The 16,950-nt window shown below is 36.1% G+C and overlaps 1 protein-coding gene across 1 annotated transcript in view; it reads right to left on the reverse strand.

The window, feature by feature from the left end:
* LOC145114467 (Guanylate-binding family protein) overlaps positions 1-16,950 on the reverse strand; it is a 194,096-nt gene that overhangs the window by 160,854 nt on the left and 16,292 nt on the right. The gene's annotated exons all lie outside the window — the stretch shown is intronic.

The following is a 16,950-nucleotide window of genomic DNA, read 5'->3' on the forward strand; positions in this document are numbered from 1 at the left end:
TAACCTTATGAAACTCTACTTTTATCTAGACCGACGAAGGCAATGCCAAAATTTCTTCGTCTCGTTGTCTCCCTCTTCTGTTGGTACGATCATCGGAGAAGATGAATGGTAGATCTGGACAGGTGGCCAGATCCAGCTAGGGTCCAGAAAACCACCATCGTCACCAAGATTAACCGGAAACCCGGCTCAATAAAAAATTTAACTCCATTAGAAACCTCCACACTGACTCCTTGCCTTCACCTTCTTTGGAGTTCTTCCCCTTCCTCCTTTGTTGCCTTCACCGAAAAATGTTGTTTGGTTTGAGGGTTTTAGATCAGAGATTTTTTAGATCTATTCTAGGGAAAGGCTTCCAGACGTGCTATGGTTAGGATTTTTCAGATGGTGGTGGTGGAGGTCAGATCTACAAATGGGATTTGGAAATCTTCAAAAGCACCGGTAAGAATGGTGACGTGTCCGGCGAGAATGGTCACAGTGATATCCAGAACTGATCCGTCACATAAGAGTCAAATTTCGGCGGGTCTGACGAGAATGGCGACGTCTTCGGGGAGTCCGGCAAGAACGTCGGCGACTCCTAAGGTTCACTGGTGGTGGCAATTATGGTGTTCCCTTTTTGTGAAAATGAGAAAAAGAAATATCATCAATGTAGCAGGAGAGATAGAGGGGAAGGGAAAGGGTGGGGTAGGGTAGGGTAGGGTAGGGTAGGTGATGTTTTTTTCTATTTTTTACTAAAAGTAATAAAAACTAATTAAAAAATTAAAAGGAAATTATTTAAGGGCATTTTTGTCATTTCAGGTTGGATTTTGACCAAAACCACAAAAAAATATCAATTATAGGGACCAAAACCACACAACATATCAAAAAATGGACAAATGATACATCATCAAACTTTTTTGGATCAAAACCATAGAATTTTGCCAACCAAATTTTTGAAATTTTGTCCTTTCTTTATGGGCTTGAGTTTCTTGTTTTGAGTTACAACACGTGCATCCACATCAATCTATCTATCTATATTTATATACTAGTTTTGAGACCCATGTATTACATGAGTTAATTTAAAAAAAAAAGTTAAATATAAATGTCAAAATATTTGAGAACTTTGAATTTATAAGAAAATAAGAAAAATAATGAATTATTATAATGGAAATGTTTTTTATATTTTAAATTTAAATAAATAAACAAAAGAAACTAATGAGCTTTAATTTTGGGAATCTTGAAATTAAAAGGTAAGTTGATTAATGAAATTGATATCCATTTATTACTACATTTATTGCAATTATTATATTAAAATATTATGTGAAATTTAATAAAATAGAAAAATTCATAAAATGACATGTGGAAAAAAATTAATTTAAAATAACTACAAAATTACATTTGACAAATTGAATGAGAGTGTGACAAGTGGCAAAAAAACTTTCATTTATTAGAGTAGATCTTATAAAGCAAACATTTTTCCTTGATTACTATAAATTTGAAACCCCATAATTTAATAATTAATAGCACTCAAAAAAACTTTTTTTAATAATGATTATTAATTGGATCTTTAATGTAAAATAATATGGACAACCCTGAGAACTATCAGCAGTCTCAATGGGCTAACAACACATCATGTGGGCTAACAACATGCCATGTGGGTCATCAGCAACTAGGCCTGGCAATGGAGCGGGTTTTGACCCTGATCCGATCCAAACCCTTAACAATTATACGGGTTAGGAGCATAGTTTTTGATCCGTTTACCCGTTAACGACTCATACCCGCTAACCCTTTTATTAAAAGGGTCGGGTATGGATCATCACCGATCCGCTCCATTTATAACCCGCCCCATATAAATTTTATAATTATACATTTATAGTTTATACTATCTAAAGTTTACTTTAAATTCCAATCGAAAGTCCAAAGAGAAAAGGCCAAAAACTAAACTGTTTTTACATAGGACTCGAGGACTCAACTTCTAGACTTCCGGTCTTCTCCCAAGAATCATGATGTCATTTCATTTATAATTCATCATGTAATCACCAATTTCATTTATAAATCAATAAATTCATTTATCAACCGGAAGAAAGTTTGTAATTCCTATTCTCTATCAATGCAATCGACGGTTAAAAACCAATCGGAAGTAACTACGATAATGATTTTAATTCCAATCGAAAGTCTTCGAGTACATAATGTATTTTCTAAATCAACATTTGTTTTATTTAATAAATGTGATTTTATGATTTAAGTAAAATGTGTTTGTTTATTCAAAAAACCTACGGGTTACGGGGTGGGTTTGGATATCTGCTGATTCGATGAATAAGGGTATGGGTTTGATTATTCAAAACCCTGCGGGTTACGGAGCGGGTTTGGATCGGATTTTGGAATTTGTTAAAAGGGTTTTGATCAAGGTCGATTCGCTCCAAACCCGCCCCATTGTCAGGTCTATCAGCAACCCTGAAGACTATCAACGGTCCCAATAGGTTAACAACACGCCCTAAAGCTATCAGCAGATCAGTAACACATAACAGTAATCAGCAATTAAGACCTAGCTGGTTAGCATGCACACACTATGGCATAATTAATACAGTGAGAAGACTCACCTCACAGATAACAGCTAAACACAACAGCTCTCACATGGTAAAGACCGGTACAAGGAGACACCTAACATCAATAAAGAAGTACCCTCTCAGTTTATACCCTAAAACCCTTAAATTGACATAAAGTCAACAATGGTGAAAATTCAAAGGTCAAAGTAAGCCTCAACTGACCCCCACGTCGTGGCCACCCTTTGGTCGCGTCACTTCGTGACCATCAGCCTGTCACGTCGTGACATACGAAGTTGATGCGCGTTTTATTCAGCCATGGCCACATGGTGGTGTATCCTTCATCAGTCGTGGCCATCACAAAATCCATATTTTTAACTCTTAAATGCCCAACACATAAATGAAACATTTACCCAAAATAGATGTTACACTATTGCTACATATAAATTATATTTAAATTGTTTTACATGTTAATTGCCAAAGTTTCCATTAAAGTCATAGTTTCCTCTTTGATCCTATAAAATATCTCATGTGAACTAAAGGCATGACATGTATAGTTTAATGTTGTACTGGTACAATCGATACCAATGAGTTGTCATGCTCCTTTTCAAGTCACGAGAAGATTATCTTTTTAGCTTTCATAATTTTTGTTTGTATATATACATTTAGTCTCGACCATTTTTTTGTGGCAAGGGTGTGTTTGTATTAGTCTCTTATAGAAATTAGATGTTGGTATCCAGATTATGCCTATGTGGTTTTAGTTTGTTGATGTTGGAATATGAAAAATAATATAATGAATAGATATGCATTTAAAAAATAATAAGTTCATCACATTAGTTACTTAGTCGATGTTGTAGACTGCAAAATGAATATAAATGTCACTTTGTGCATTTTCCAATGGCATAGTATGGATTGAAGTGGCATAGTCTGGATTGAAGCAAAGCGGTAGAGGTGTATCGTGATAAATGTACTTAGGTTTCGATGCTTCGTAGCTTTTGTTGGATGTTTTGGTTTTGGTAGAAAAGAACCCATCAAATACAGAAAAAAACATTAATATATTTCTGAAAATGAAAATGTTGTATTTTTAATAACATGTAGTATTAGGGTAGAATATGAAAGGTGTTACGATGTAAATGTCAATAACATATATTAATTTTAATATTTATTTGTCAAAATTTTAACTATGTAATTTTACGCTGCACAACGCACGGTTACTCACCTAGTTATTTATAAAACCTAATAAGCTAGTAATACATAAAATTACAAAATTACAAAATTGGTTCTTATGGTATCCAAAAAAGTATAGCTTGAGTCTATGTTATTTTATTTTATTTGTATGGTCAACCCAAAATTGAAAACTTACATGCAGATTTGTCCCTCAAGTTAACTGTCTTTTAAAAAAAAGACTCAAACTATATTTTTTGGGATACTATATGGACCAAATCTGCATGAAAGTTTAATTTTGGATTGACCATGCGAATGAAAAAAAAATAGATTCAAATTGCAATTTTTGAGATACTAAATGGTCCAATTTTGCAATTTACTCATATAAAGTAATCTATGAATAGGGATGAGCATACGACCCGTTTGACTGGACCGGACCGGAAAAAAACTAAGATCGGACCAGTTATTCATATTAGTGGGCTGGTTTTCGGGTTTTGTTTTTACCAATAATCAGGTTTTAGGTTTGGACCGGACCGTACTCGGAATACGGGATTTAACCCCGTCTGGAACGGAAAATATTTTCACCTTAATTTCTTTTATAGATGTCATCATAAGTTTAAAATACATAGATAATGATATTAAATTATTAACTAGTTATATTGTAAGATTTTTAAAATGTAAAATCTTGATTATTCACATATCACATTCTCATTCCAAACAAAAGAAAGTTGTTGTTTAATGTTTTTGTATGAGTGGGTTTGTGATTAACTGGGCACAAATAGGCTTGGAGTTGTCTATTTGGCCATAATCAACATCCAGTAATGTATTTATTTTAACATTATATATGAAGATCTTTTTTATCAAAAAAAATATTTATAAACATTAAATTATAATTTAAAATAGTATGCTAAAGACTAGAGAGTAACATGACAAATAAAACCCGAAACCGTAAACAACAAAGATACGAAATCTAGTTTGGTACCCAGAACAAGACTGGACCGAAACCGTAAACAACACTGCCAAAGTCTAATTCGTTCCAAAACCCGTAACCCGGTTGAGTACCCGGAACCGGACCGGACCGAACCCGGACCCGATACACCCAAAAACGGTCCGGTTTTCGGGTAAGGTAATTCATGATTTTCGGTCTTCGGGTTTTTAGTCTTCGGGCCGGTCCGGTTATGGTCTATCCCGTTGCTCATCCCTATCTATGAACACAATTTGACTTTGAGGGAAACTCAGCCATTGTCTTATAAAGATTCATTCTTTAATTTCACATGTAAACTACATTTATCTATCATTATCGCAATTATTAGGGTAAATTATAATATATGGTTATAGATTTTTACATCTATGGTCTGTAAAATATACTTTTACCCTTTTATATTTCAAAAAAAAAAGAATTGTCATTAAATTTATTAGTAGAGGTGTTAGATACACTTTACAATTTTGTATCTATCTTTTAATATTTCGTGCTCTACCAGCATGCAAACCCTAAATTTTTCGGGGCTTAAGCCCTATTTAAGGGATGTGATGGATATGGTTTGCTCACCCTCGACCTTCATCACCTTCCTTTCGACCTAAAGCAACTCTAGCTTCCATTGTTGGAATCTTGAAGAAGAAGAAGAAGGTGCTCTTAGTGCATAGATCCAACAAGCAAACAACCTCATCACCTTATTGCATACATTATGGACTTTTGTAAGTCCTCAAGTTTCTACCTTTGTGTGCTACCCTTTTAGATCTAGACTTTTATGCACTTTTCATCATGTTTAAGGTGGTTTCGATGGATGGATTCCATAAAGTTGTCAGCTTTATGGATCATTGAGGTCCCTTTGTGGTTTCATGTTTCAGATATGAAGTCTTATTGAGTTCTGGTCCCATGCATGAGGTTTTGACCTCATTTTCACCATCTTTGACCTAACTAGAGTTCAAGACATGCATGCCCATAAAGTGTCACACCCCCAAACCAGGATGGCGGAAACGTTCGGGGGTGGATGACTTTCATGTATTGTATCATAACAATTGATTAATAGTAAAGAAAGCAAACATAACCATCATATATATAATTGAAAAAGTTACATTATTGTAACTGTTACATGTTTCAAAAAGTCAATTACAATATGATGACAAAAGATTTGTTTGACGCCTTAGCGTTCCATCCTCAAAAGCTGTTGATTACCTGTTTTACTGATTTTCTGAGAATACAAGTTATTTGAAAAAGTGTCAACAATTAAGTTGGTGAGTTCATAAGAGTTTATTTGAAAATAGTAAACCTTTCCGTAAAAATATATCGTGTTTGTTTCCAGAAAATATGATATTTTCTAATAAATGAGATGTAAGCCGTTCACTTGTAAAATGAGGGTGTTTGTTCCAGAAAATCCGATATTTTCTAATAAATGAGATGTAAGTCATTCACTTGTAAAATGATAATGTTTATTCCAGAAAATCCGATATTTTCTAATAAATGAGATGTAAGCCGTAAATACCGAAATGTACACGTGTTTTAATACATTAAAGTAGTAATATGTAGTTTTATTCATGCATAAAACCGTTCGAAGAAATGTGTTTTCGTGTAAAATGTACGTATAGTCGTTTCCCCATGTGAGTTTTTTATAACTGTGCTTTTAAGATGCGGTTCCTGCCTCGTCGTTCTTCAGGCGCCGAGATATTTATGACATTTGTCACCCATAACCTGCCGTTCTGACTGTAGCTAGTAGTCAGGGTGTGAGATCATCAGTCCCGTATAGATCTATACACAAGTATCACGCTCTCGTATTGGAGATTCCGGTTATAAATACGAGACTTTCGTGTATACCTCAGTTACGTACGATGAAGGCAACGTCTCACAAATTTATTCAACGGGTGTACGTGTTTTTGAAAAGAAAACGTTTGTATATGAAATTACCCCCTATTTTGCAGGATAATATCGAAAATGTTGTAAAACAATGATATATGCACTTTATATAATTTTACCATATGCTCAACGGGTTACAAAGGGGTAAAGTTTCGTAAACGATATTTATAAAGTTTTAATGAAATTAACGTTTTGTAATCAATATATAAATATATATATATATATATATATATATATATATATATATATATATATATATATATAAGAATAATGAAATGTATTTTTGTAACCTTTTTTCATATCTTTACGTTTTTATCCAAAATGTTGTATGTAAAAATATATTGGGTTGGTAGTAAAGTTGTTTCGCGTATTTAATACTTTTCGTAAAAATGGTAAAATAACGTATTCAAATGTTTGCGTTTTAACGTAAATATTCTTGTGTGTTATTTGTATTCCCCCCCTAAAACATAGAAAAAGTCTTGAAAAATGTAGGGGTATGAACTCACCTTATATGTATTTGTGGTTTGATAACGAGACGACGGTAATGATCTTCGAGTTAAAGTACGTGACGGTGTTCGAATCCTATGAGTTTTAAACACATAGCAGTGTGTGTAAATTGATTGGAATAACATGAAAGTGTTGTATAGATACTAAACAAGTTAAAGAAGCTTACACGGATTCTTGAGAATTAACTTATGGTAATGAAGGTGAACTTGAAAGAAAGGCTTGATCTTTTGAGAGAATATGTGATGAGTTTTTTTTTAACTGTGAATGTTTGAAAGGGATCCTAATTTGTGAGATATATATATATATATATATATATATATATATATATATATATATATATATATATATATGAAAGAAAGGATAAGATGATGTGAGGTTTACATTGGTAAATAGAATTATCTCATTGGGAAGCTAATCCTACCAAATCAAGTTGCAATAATATCTAAATATTTAAGGGGATTTCGGCCTAACTAATGGTGATTTTGGTCAAGGCATGACCGAAATCCCCTTGTACACTCTTCATAATGTTGATTTCGGTCTTGGGAGCACTCAAGAAAGGGTTTTTGGTCCAAGTGTGAAGTGATTTCGGTCCTAATGGGCCTTAATCATGTGTTTGCGGTCTTGATGTGCCTCCATGAATGGTGATTTCGGTTTTACACAATTGAAATTCCAAAGATAGTGGGCCTTACAACCGAAAACTCAAAGGCATGACACAAGAATATGCTTTTATATTAAAACCAATTGATTTTTGTTTTACTTGTTTGACTCTCTTATACGTTCTTATGTTGATTGTGTTTCAAAAGTTTCTTTACCACATGGTTTTCAAAGTATATATTTATATAACAACTTATATAAACATTCCCTTTTGGCTTTCAAAGTTTCATTACACCAAAGTTACGTTTGCGAATTCACTTGTACATGGTTAAAGTTTAGACCTCGATTGTTCTAAAATTTTCCAGTTGTCACATCATCCCCCCGTTAGAGGGAATTTCGTCCCGAAATTAGTTCTAGAGTGGTTACTCATGAACTAGGAAAAGATGTGGGTACTCTTGTTTCATCTGGTCTAAACTTGACTTCACTGCCTATTGGGAGTTCCTAACTTCAATACAACCTAATGGTGATCTGCGCTTGTGTCTATATAGTGCTTCATAGTGGTATTGATGCCAGGGGGTAGCTACTGTTTGTAAGAGGACTCAACCAGTGAGCGTTCCATGCTTGGCCAAAGTCTATCACACTGACGCAAAGCATACCTTCTAATGTTTGAATGTTTCACTCATTCTGACTGATTGTTTAGGGATGGTAAGCTATACTCAAGACGAGTTGGGTTTTTCAAAGGCTTCTGTAATGACTGTCAAAAGCATGAGGCGAATCGATTGTCTCTTATCCGTAATAACTGATAGTGGTATAATGTGCAATCTCACAACCTCCTTGTGATACGTTCCTATCAGCCTTTCTATTTCGTCTGTTGCTTTGACCGGTAGGAAGTGTATGGGTTTGGTTCATCACTCGAATGGTAGCGTGTCCACCCGTAGTCCCGGGCGGTTTTTGTCTTGGAATTCATGGTATGACTTATACCTGGTTCATCTATCATTACTTTGCATATACAGGTCGTATATAATTAATATTGGAAGGACAGTCGAATAAATGATTCTGCCCTAAGCCCACAACCAAATAAGGAACAGGGTTCAAGGAGAAATCACACATCCTAAGTTTGTAGAATCTTAATTACATACCACCCTTACGTATGCACCTAGTAGTGATAAATTACCAGCATGGGTACTTAGTTTCTACATGAGTGATGTGATTAGTTTGGGTGAGAAGGTAATTACAACTACTTCCTTCCATAGCTACTACGTTTTAGGTCGATTCTTGAACTTGACTTGTTGTACGAGTGGTATTCCCAGGAGGTCTCCTGGGAATACTTCGGGAAGTTTACGGACATCTGGAACATCCTTGATGTTTTACGCTTCCTGTTTCTTATCTACTGCGTAGGCTAGGAAGGCGTGGTACATCTTGCGTAGATTGCTCTGAGCCTTTACCTAAGGGATGATCTGAAGGATTGTGTCGGGTTTGTCGTCATAATTGACGAGGGGCTCACTACTTGGCAGATCCAGGCTAACGGCTTTTTCGTAACTCATGATATTGGCATGGTGAAGATTAAAATATACCGGTGATCACATCGAAGTTCCCTATTGTATTAGGTCAATTTGAAAGAACTGGTTGTTTAGAGTGTATACTACGTATATATCTTTAGTTATTTTCTGTTTTATCATTTGTTAATTCTACTGCGAAGGTTTCGTTGAGTGATTGTAGCTTTTATCTGAATATGTTTATAAATTGGTGATTCGCGAATTCCTCTTCATATTGCTAACGCAGAGTATGCATGCATATGAGTGATTGAGGAGAAACGTACCGAAAATCTCAGTAGGATCCCTCGTTGCTTCCTCATTCCCGGTTGTTAAGACTCTTCCCATTTCGTTGTCATTCCTTTCTGTTGGACAATCTCTCTTGAAATGTCCCGTTTTAGCGCATTTATGACATGTTTGACTCACTCCAGCGTTAGCGGCTTGAGTGGTGTGTTGGGCCAGAGTCCTTCAGAAACGGGCAGTATGCTCATTTTTGTTGTAATTGTTGCAGTGCATCACCCGACATGCTCCACGGTGATGAAAGTTGCACTTGTTGAATTTCGGAAGGGTTCCAGCATAATGCTTTGCTGGTGCTGGAGCGGCCGGGACAGTGACAGTGTTGGCTGCCACTTTTTATTGTTTCTTGGCGGGCTCGTGCATTGATTTCCCCTTTCTCTTGTTCCAGAACTTTCTTTTCTTGGGTAGTACACCTTTATTTCCGTGGGAGTCCTTAGGTTCATAATTTGGGGAGTCCTTGCAGGAGCACACTCGTTGGTGTCCTTGGTTGTCACTGCGATTGGAATTGTCGGCACCGTTATTATTTCCGTTCGTGTTGTTAGCACTAAGTTGTGTCATGGCTGCTGATACAGCGGCTTGGAATGTGGCGAGGTCCATTTGTATAACGGGTGTTGCGCCGGTGTGCTGGTTACTTCCTTGTAATGGCATGATTTTTGCTGTATGGTATAAAACGAGTTCGTAAGGGACTATGGTCATTGCTAGTTGTATTCCATCTATTTATATACACGTATAAATTTCACGTTTTACTGTACGATTCTCAATGTTTCGGCCAACATCCATGTGATGTTTTTATGGTAGTGAGTGGGAGTAGGTATTGTACAAATGTTAAGTTTAGAATATAGGTGTCAAAATCTTAAGTTGGTCGGGTTTCATGGGTTTTGGAAGGGCGTACCTCTCTTGATTTACTATTACTAGTTGTGACGAAAGAAACGATAATCCTAACACATAGTGTGAGTAGTGTAGTCACTAACTCATTAGGTTATTGGTGGTTGTCGAGGCCAACAAAATTAATAACCCTAAATATAACACACTAAAATAGTGTATAGTGGTAAAGGGATCGAATCCACGGAGATTGGTTCAATTTTATAACTCTATGAAAAATCTCTTTGTAAAAATACTTGTAAAATAACAATAAATGAAAATGGGGGGTTTGGTCTTTTGAGATACTTGAAATAAACTAGAATTAAACTAAGATTTAAATAGACAATTTCAAAAAAAATAAGAGTTTGATGTAAAATCAATAAGGGAAGGATGGTTGACTTAAAGTTTCCTCACTTTGACTTTTGATGAACATATCATTAGAATCCAATGGTGCAATACTTGATTTAAATCCTTAATTTGGCTATAGTAATCCAAGAAGCTTGAGATTACCTAGACTTTTCTTAGTTGTTAAAATGGTTAGAGAAGCTCATAACAATTTCCTTAGTCAAAGTCACAATTTCCATTAAGCATGTAATTAGTGAAAGTCAACTAGCATTAAGAACCAAAAAGTCACCAAATCCAAGAGGGGTCAAATGCTTTCACCACCATGTTGGAGGAAATGTTTTTATGATTGTGTGAAGCAAAAACAACACAAAAATCATTTGTTACTTGCTAATTTGAGGATCCTTTACTTAATCAAGAAATTAGCCAACTAATCACCACAAACACATTTAAACTCATGAACTAAAACATATAAGTAGTGATAGAATGTTAAAACACAAAACATTCCCATAAAGATTTAAGAACATGTTCATGGATTCTTCAACATTCAACAAAAGTTCAAAGGATTCAACAAAATTCAACCAAGATTAGTTTAGCCAAGCATGGCTAAACTCAAAGAAACAAAGTTAGTGAAGATTGTACCAAACATTTGACAAGAATCAAGAGAAGAAAAGATGAATTTCTTGAGGGTTCTTGGCCTTCAAATTGCTCCCAAACTCCAGAGAGAAAGTCTCCAAATCGGATGTAAAAGATTAGGCTGAAGAGGCACACCAACCTTCCCAATATAGAGCTCTAGGTAAAATACCGAAAATGCCCCTTTCAGGAATCCACGTGGGCCGCGGGGTTTCTTACGCGGGCCACGGGGTTTCTTATGCGGGCCGCGTGACTTTGACGAGTTTTTGGGCTCTTTCATGTCTTGGGCCCCCACAGCTAGTCCATTGGCCCAGATCGAGTCTAATCAGTTTCAAGCCCATTTTTCTTCAATATTTCTTCAATTTGAGCCCAATTTGCCTCTCCAAATCACTCGAGGCTTCCACAAACTCCCGATCATCGATCCCCGCATACTTGAAAATTTAAAGTTTAATTCTTCCAACCCTTCAAATAATTGACAAGCCCACTTCATGCATCATCTCCATAGCCATCAAGTCCAATTGCTTTCCAAAAGATCCCGCTCCGCTAGTCTCCTTAAAATCTGCATTTATACTCACGAAACTAGAAAGTACCCGAAAGCGGTCATAAAATAACAAAAAGGAAAATATGCATGGAAATTAATTAAAATGCGAATGAAATATGCTAAAATAAACTATAAAAAGAAGTAAATAAAATGAAGCTATCAGTTATATTAGTTTATTAGTTATTAAGTTGATACATAAGGTGTTTTGCCACCTCGCACGTCTAGAGAGTGGCCTCCTCTACTCTCTGTTATGCTATGATTGCCCTAGTTTTAGCTGCAAAGATTTGTCGTCTTAAGGTGGTTATCTTCTCCTCTATTCATCTGTTGGTTGTTGCGGTAGGGTAATAGGGGTTGTCGTGGTGTAACGCCCCATTTATGGTATGTAATTTAAATATAATATTTTCCTTTCCTAAGAGGTACTCGATGAGTCAGTAGCCCGACTCGTCGAGTAGAGACGGGATTTGCACGCGTTTTTAGCGGGCGACTCGACGAGTCCATATTACGGACTCGGCGAGTCCGCCAGTCTGGATGAAACCCTAAATCCCAGGGATTTGTACCCTATTTAAACATCATTATAGCCTCCCATCCCAGCCTCCAGCACCTCTAGAGCATTTCTCTGTAAACCCCAGTCCCCATTGTTGAGCTTGAGTGTTTTGTGCTAGCTTGGAAGTTGTAGAAGAGAAGGAAGGAAAGAAGACCAATAGAAGAGAAAGGAGATCCAGAATCTTGCTTCCATTTGCTACATATTCTAGTAATAAAGTTATTACCTTGCTTATTCTTCCATTAAACCCTCTTTTATGCTTGTTTATGTCTCTGTTGGAGCTTTATATGATTCAAACTCGAGATTTGAGCTCTCCTTTGGATAGAGACCATAGATCTGAATGTTATTGAACTCTAGAAACTCAATATAACTACCTTTATGCAAATATAGCCTTGTTCCAAACCCTAAGTGCTTAATGTTGGATGATTTTGGTGTTTTAGCCCCATTCTCGTGTGCATGCACGTAAAGTTGGAAACTTTACGTGCAAAACCAGCCCTAGAAGCCCAGATCTATGAATTGGATGCACTGAAATTGACTAGAATCGACTGTATAGTAATGGCATACAGGAGACTCGGCGAGTCCACGTCGTGACTCGGCGAGTCCAAGGCAACCTTCTTGCCTCAAGAACAGACTCGACGAGTTGTTCATACAACTCGGCGAGTCACAGTCACGACGTGTTCTTATGCTGAAGGAGAACTCGACGAGTTGTTCATACAACTCGGCGAGTCGGATGAAGTTAGACTCGATGTTAGTATCGAAGAAGAACTCGTCGTGTCTTTGCCAAACTCGACGAGTAGAAGCGGGTAGAGGGTTAGAAAGAATGACAGGGACTCGGCGAGTTGGCGGCCCAACTCGGCAAGTCCGTTCAACTGAAAGTTGACTTTGACCAGGAAGTTGACTTTGACCAGGGGTAAAATAGTAATTTTACCCTGGGATTAGTTATCAGTATTTGATTTAGTGTTTATGGCATTTGTAGCCGGGGAGTTCCGGAGCAGCAGTCAGACAGTTTCAGATTTAGCAGCTCAGCAGCCAGCGTTACGAGGTGAGTTTCCTTCCAGTAGGAACGGGTCTACGGCCACAATGTCGGCCCGTTTAGTTAGCAGTAGTTCCGGACTTCGGTCCGATGCAGTTTCCGGACTTCGGTCCGATGCAGTAGTTCCGGACTTCGGTCCGATGCAGTTTCCGGACTTCGGTCTGATGCAGAGGGCAAGGCCCTGCTTAGTTCCGGACTTCGGTCCGATGCAGTTTCCGGACTTCGGTCCGATGCAGTGAGAAAGGCCTTGGTTAGTTCCGGACTTCGGTCCGATGCAGTTTCTGGACTTCGGTCTGATGCAGTGGGCAAGGCCCAGTAGTTGCTTTATATGTTATTGTATGGTATGTGGTAGTTTGGGGGAGCTCACTAAGCTTCGTGCTTACAGTTTCAGTTTTGGTTTCAGGTACTTCAGCTAGCAAAGGGAAGGGCTCGGGATGATGACATGGCACACACCACAGTTTTAGCCTGGGATTTAGACTCTGATATTTTGATATGATCTTGACACTAGTTTTGATTCGATAAATTTATTATGACATTTTGAGATACATGATTCATGGATTTATCTTTTAATATTTGATATTATGGTTTAGTAAAGTTTTCGAACAAAATTTTTGGGTTGTATTTTTGGGATGTTACACGTGGTGAAATCCGTTCATGTTGTCTGTGCGAGAATGGAGCTACCTAGAGAATCTAAGTGTGTGGTTCAGTGGTTCTATAGTATTATGAAATACTCCTATAGTATTTTAAACTTTATGTTCTGTTCTAGTGTTTCTTGGTATGTAGTGTTGGTAAGTTTTAGACTCGTTGTTTACCACGACTATTCCCAAACACATGTTGGTTGTATCTCAAATAAATATAGTTGATCAGACTATATTTATCTCATATATGATTACATAACTGTCTACGCTTAACCGCAGCGTCCAACTTATCTAAATAGTTTTTATATGGTACTTATTATGACATTGTTGCTAGTATGTATGTATATACGTACACCTTTATAAAAATACTTATAATGTTCTAAAGTATACTTGTACTAAAATGTTATGTCAGAGAGTTTTAGTCCCATTGTATTTATAGTTTGTATATCTTATGTGGTTTGATATACTTAGTTCACTATAAACAATGCTCTGATACCAATCTGTCACACCCCCAAACCAGGATGACGGAAACGTTCGGGGGTGGATGACTTTCATGTATTGTATCATAACAATTAAGTAATAGTAAAGAAAGCAAACATAACCATCGTATATATAATTGAAAAAGTTACATCATTGTAAGTGTTACATGTTTCAAAAAGTCAATTACAATATGATGACAAAATATTTTTTTGACGCCTTAGCGCTCCATCCTCAAAAGGTGTTGATTACCTGTTTTACTGATTTCCTGAGAATACAAGTTGTTTGAAAAAGTGTCAACAATTAAGTTGGTGACTTCATAAGAGTTTATTTGAAAATAGTAAGCCATTCTGTGAAAAGATATCGTGTTTGTTTCCAAAAAATCCGATATTTTCTAATAAATGAGATGTAAGTCGTTCACTTGTAAAATGAGGGTGTTTGTTCCAGAAAATCCGATATTTTCTAATAAATGAGATGTAAGCCGTTCACATGTAAAATGATAATGTTTATTCCAGAAAATCTGATATTTTCTAATAAATGAGATGTAAGTCGTAAATGTTCCAAGACCGAAATGTACCAGTGTTTTCCATACATTAAAGTAGTAATATGTAGTTTTATTCATGCATAAAACCGTTCGAAGAAATGTGTTTTCGTGTAAAATGTACGCATAGTCGTTTCCCCATGTGAGTTTTTTATAACCGTGCTTTTAAGATGCGGTTCCTGCCTCGTCGTTCTTCAGGCGCCGAGATATTTATGACATTTGTCACCCATAACCTGTCGGTATGACTGTAGCTAGTAGTCAAGGTGTGGGATCATCAGTCCTGTATAGATCTATACACAAGTGTCACACTCTCTTATTAGAGATTCTGGTTATAAATACAGGACTTTCGTGTATACCTCAATTAGGTATGATAAAGACAACGTCTCACAAATTTATTCAACGAGTGTACGTGTTTTTGAAAAGAAAACGTTTGTATATGAATATACCCCCTATTTCCAGGATAATATCGAAAATGTCGTAAAACAATGATATATGCACTTTATATAATTTTACCCTTTGCTCAACGGGTTACAAAGGGGTAAAGTTTCGTAAACGATATTTATAAAGTTTTAATGAAATGAACGTTTTGTAATCAATATATATATATATATATATATATAAGAATAATGAAATGTATTTTTGTAACCGTTTTTCATATGTTTACGTTTTTGTCCAAAATGTTGTATGTAAAAATATATTGGGTTGGTAGTAAAGTTGTTTCGTGTATTTAATACTTTTCGTAAAAATGGTAAAATAATGTATTCAAATGTTTGCGTTTTAACGTATATATTCTTGTGTGTTACTTGTATCCCCCCCCCCCTAAAACATAGAAAAAGTCTTGAAAAATGTAGAGGTATGAACTCACCTTATATGTATTTGTGGTTTGATAACGAGACGACGGTAATGATCTTCGAGTTAAAGTACGTGACGGTGTTCGAATCCTATGAGTTTTAAACACATAGCAATGTGTGTAAATTGATTGGAATAACATGAAAGTGTTGTATTGATACTAAACAAGTTAAAGAAGCTTACACAGATTCTTGAGAATTAACTTGCGGTAATGAAGGTGAACTTGAAAGAAAGGCTTGATCTTTTGAGAGAATATGTGATGACTTTTTTTTTAACTGTGAATGTTTGAAAGGGATCCTAATTCGTGATATATAAGAATGAAATGATAAGATGATGTGAGGTTTACATTGGTAAATGGAGTTATCTCATTGGGAAGCTAATCCTACCAAATCAAGTTGCAAGAATATCTAAATATTTATGGGATTTCGGCCTAACTAAGGGTGATTTCGGTCAAGGCATGACCGAAATCCCCTTGTACACTCTTCATAATGTTGATTTCGGTATTGGGAGCACTCAAGAAAGGGTTTTCGGTCCAAGTGTGAAGTGATTTCGGTCTTGTGGTCTTGATGTGCCTCCATGAATGGTGATTTCTGTCTTATACAATTGAAATCCCAAAGATAGTGTGCCTTACAACCGAAAACTCAAAGGCATGGCACAAGAACATTCTTTTATATTAAAACCATTTGATTTTTGTTTGACTTATTTGACTCTGTTATACGTTCTTATGTTGATTATGTTTCCAAAGTTTCTTTACCACATGGTTTTCAAAGTATATATTTATATATCAACTTATATAAACATGCCCTTTTGGCTTTCAAAGTTTCATTACACCAAAGTTACGTTTGTGAATTCACTTGTACATGGTTAAAGTTTAGACCTCGATTGTTCTAAAATTTTCCAGTTGTCACATAAAGTAAGGATTTTTATGATGTATTTGGATGTAAGAAATCCTTCTGGAAAGTATGGATGAGTGGCTCAAGAGATTAAGAACTTAATCCATTAGGTTGATCAGAGCAAATGCCACGACATGGTG

Source organism: Lactuca virosa, chromosome 5 (genome assembly GCF_052849685.1).
Source record: "Lactuca virosa cultivar CGN04683 chromosome 5, Lactuca_virosa_CGN04683_v6, whole genome shotgun sequence".
Classification (NCBI taxonomy): domain Eukaryota; kingdom Viridiplantae; phylum Streptophyta; class Magnoliopsida; order Asterales; family Asteraceae; genus Lactuca; species Lactuca virosa.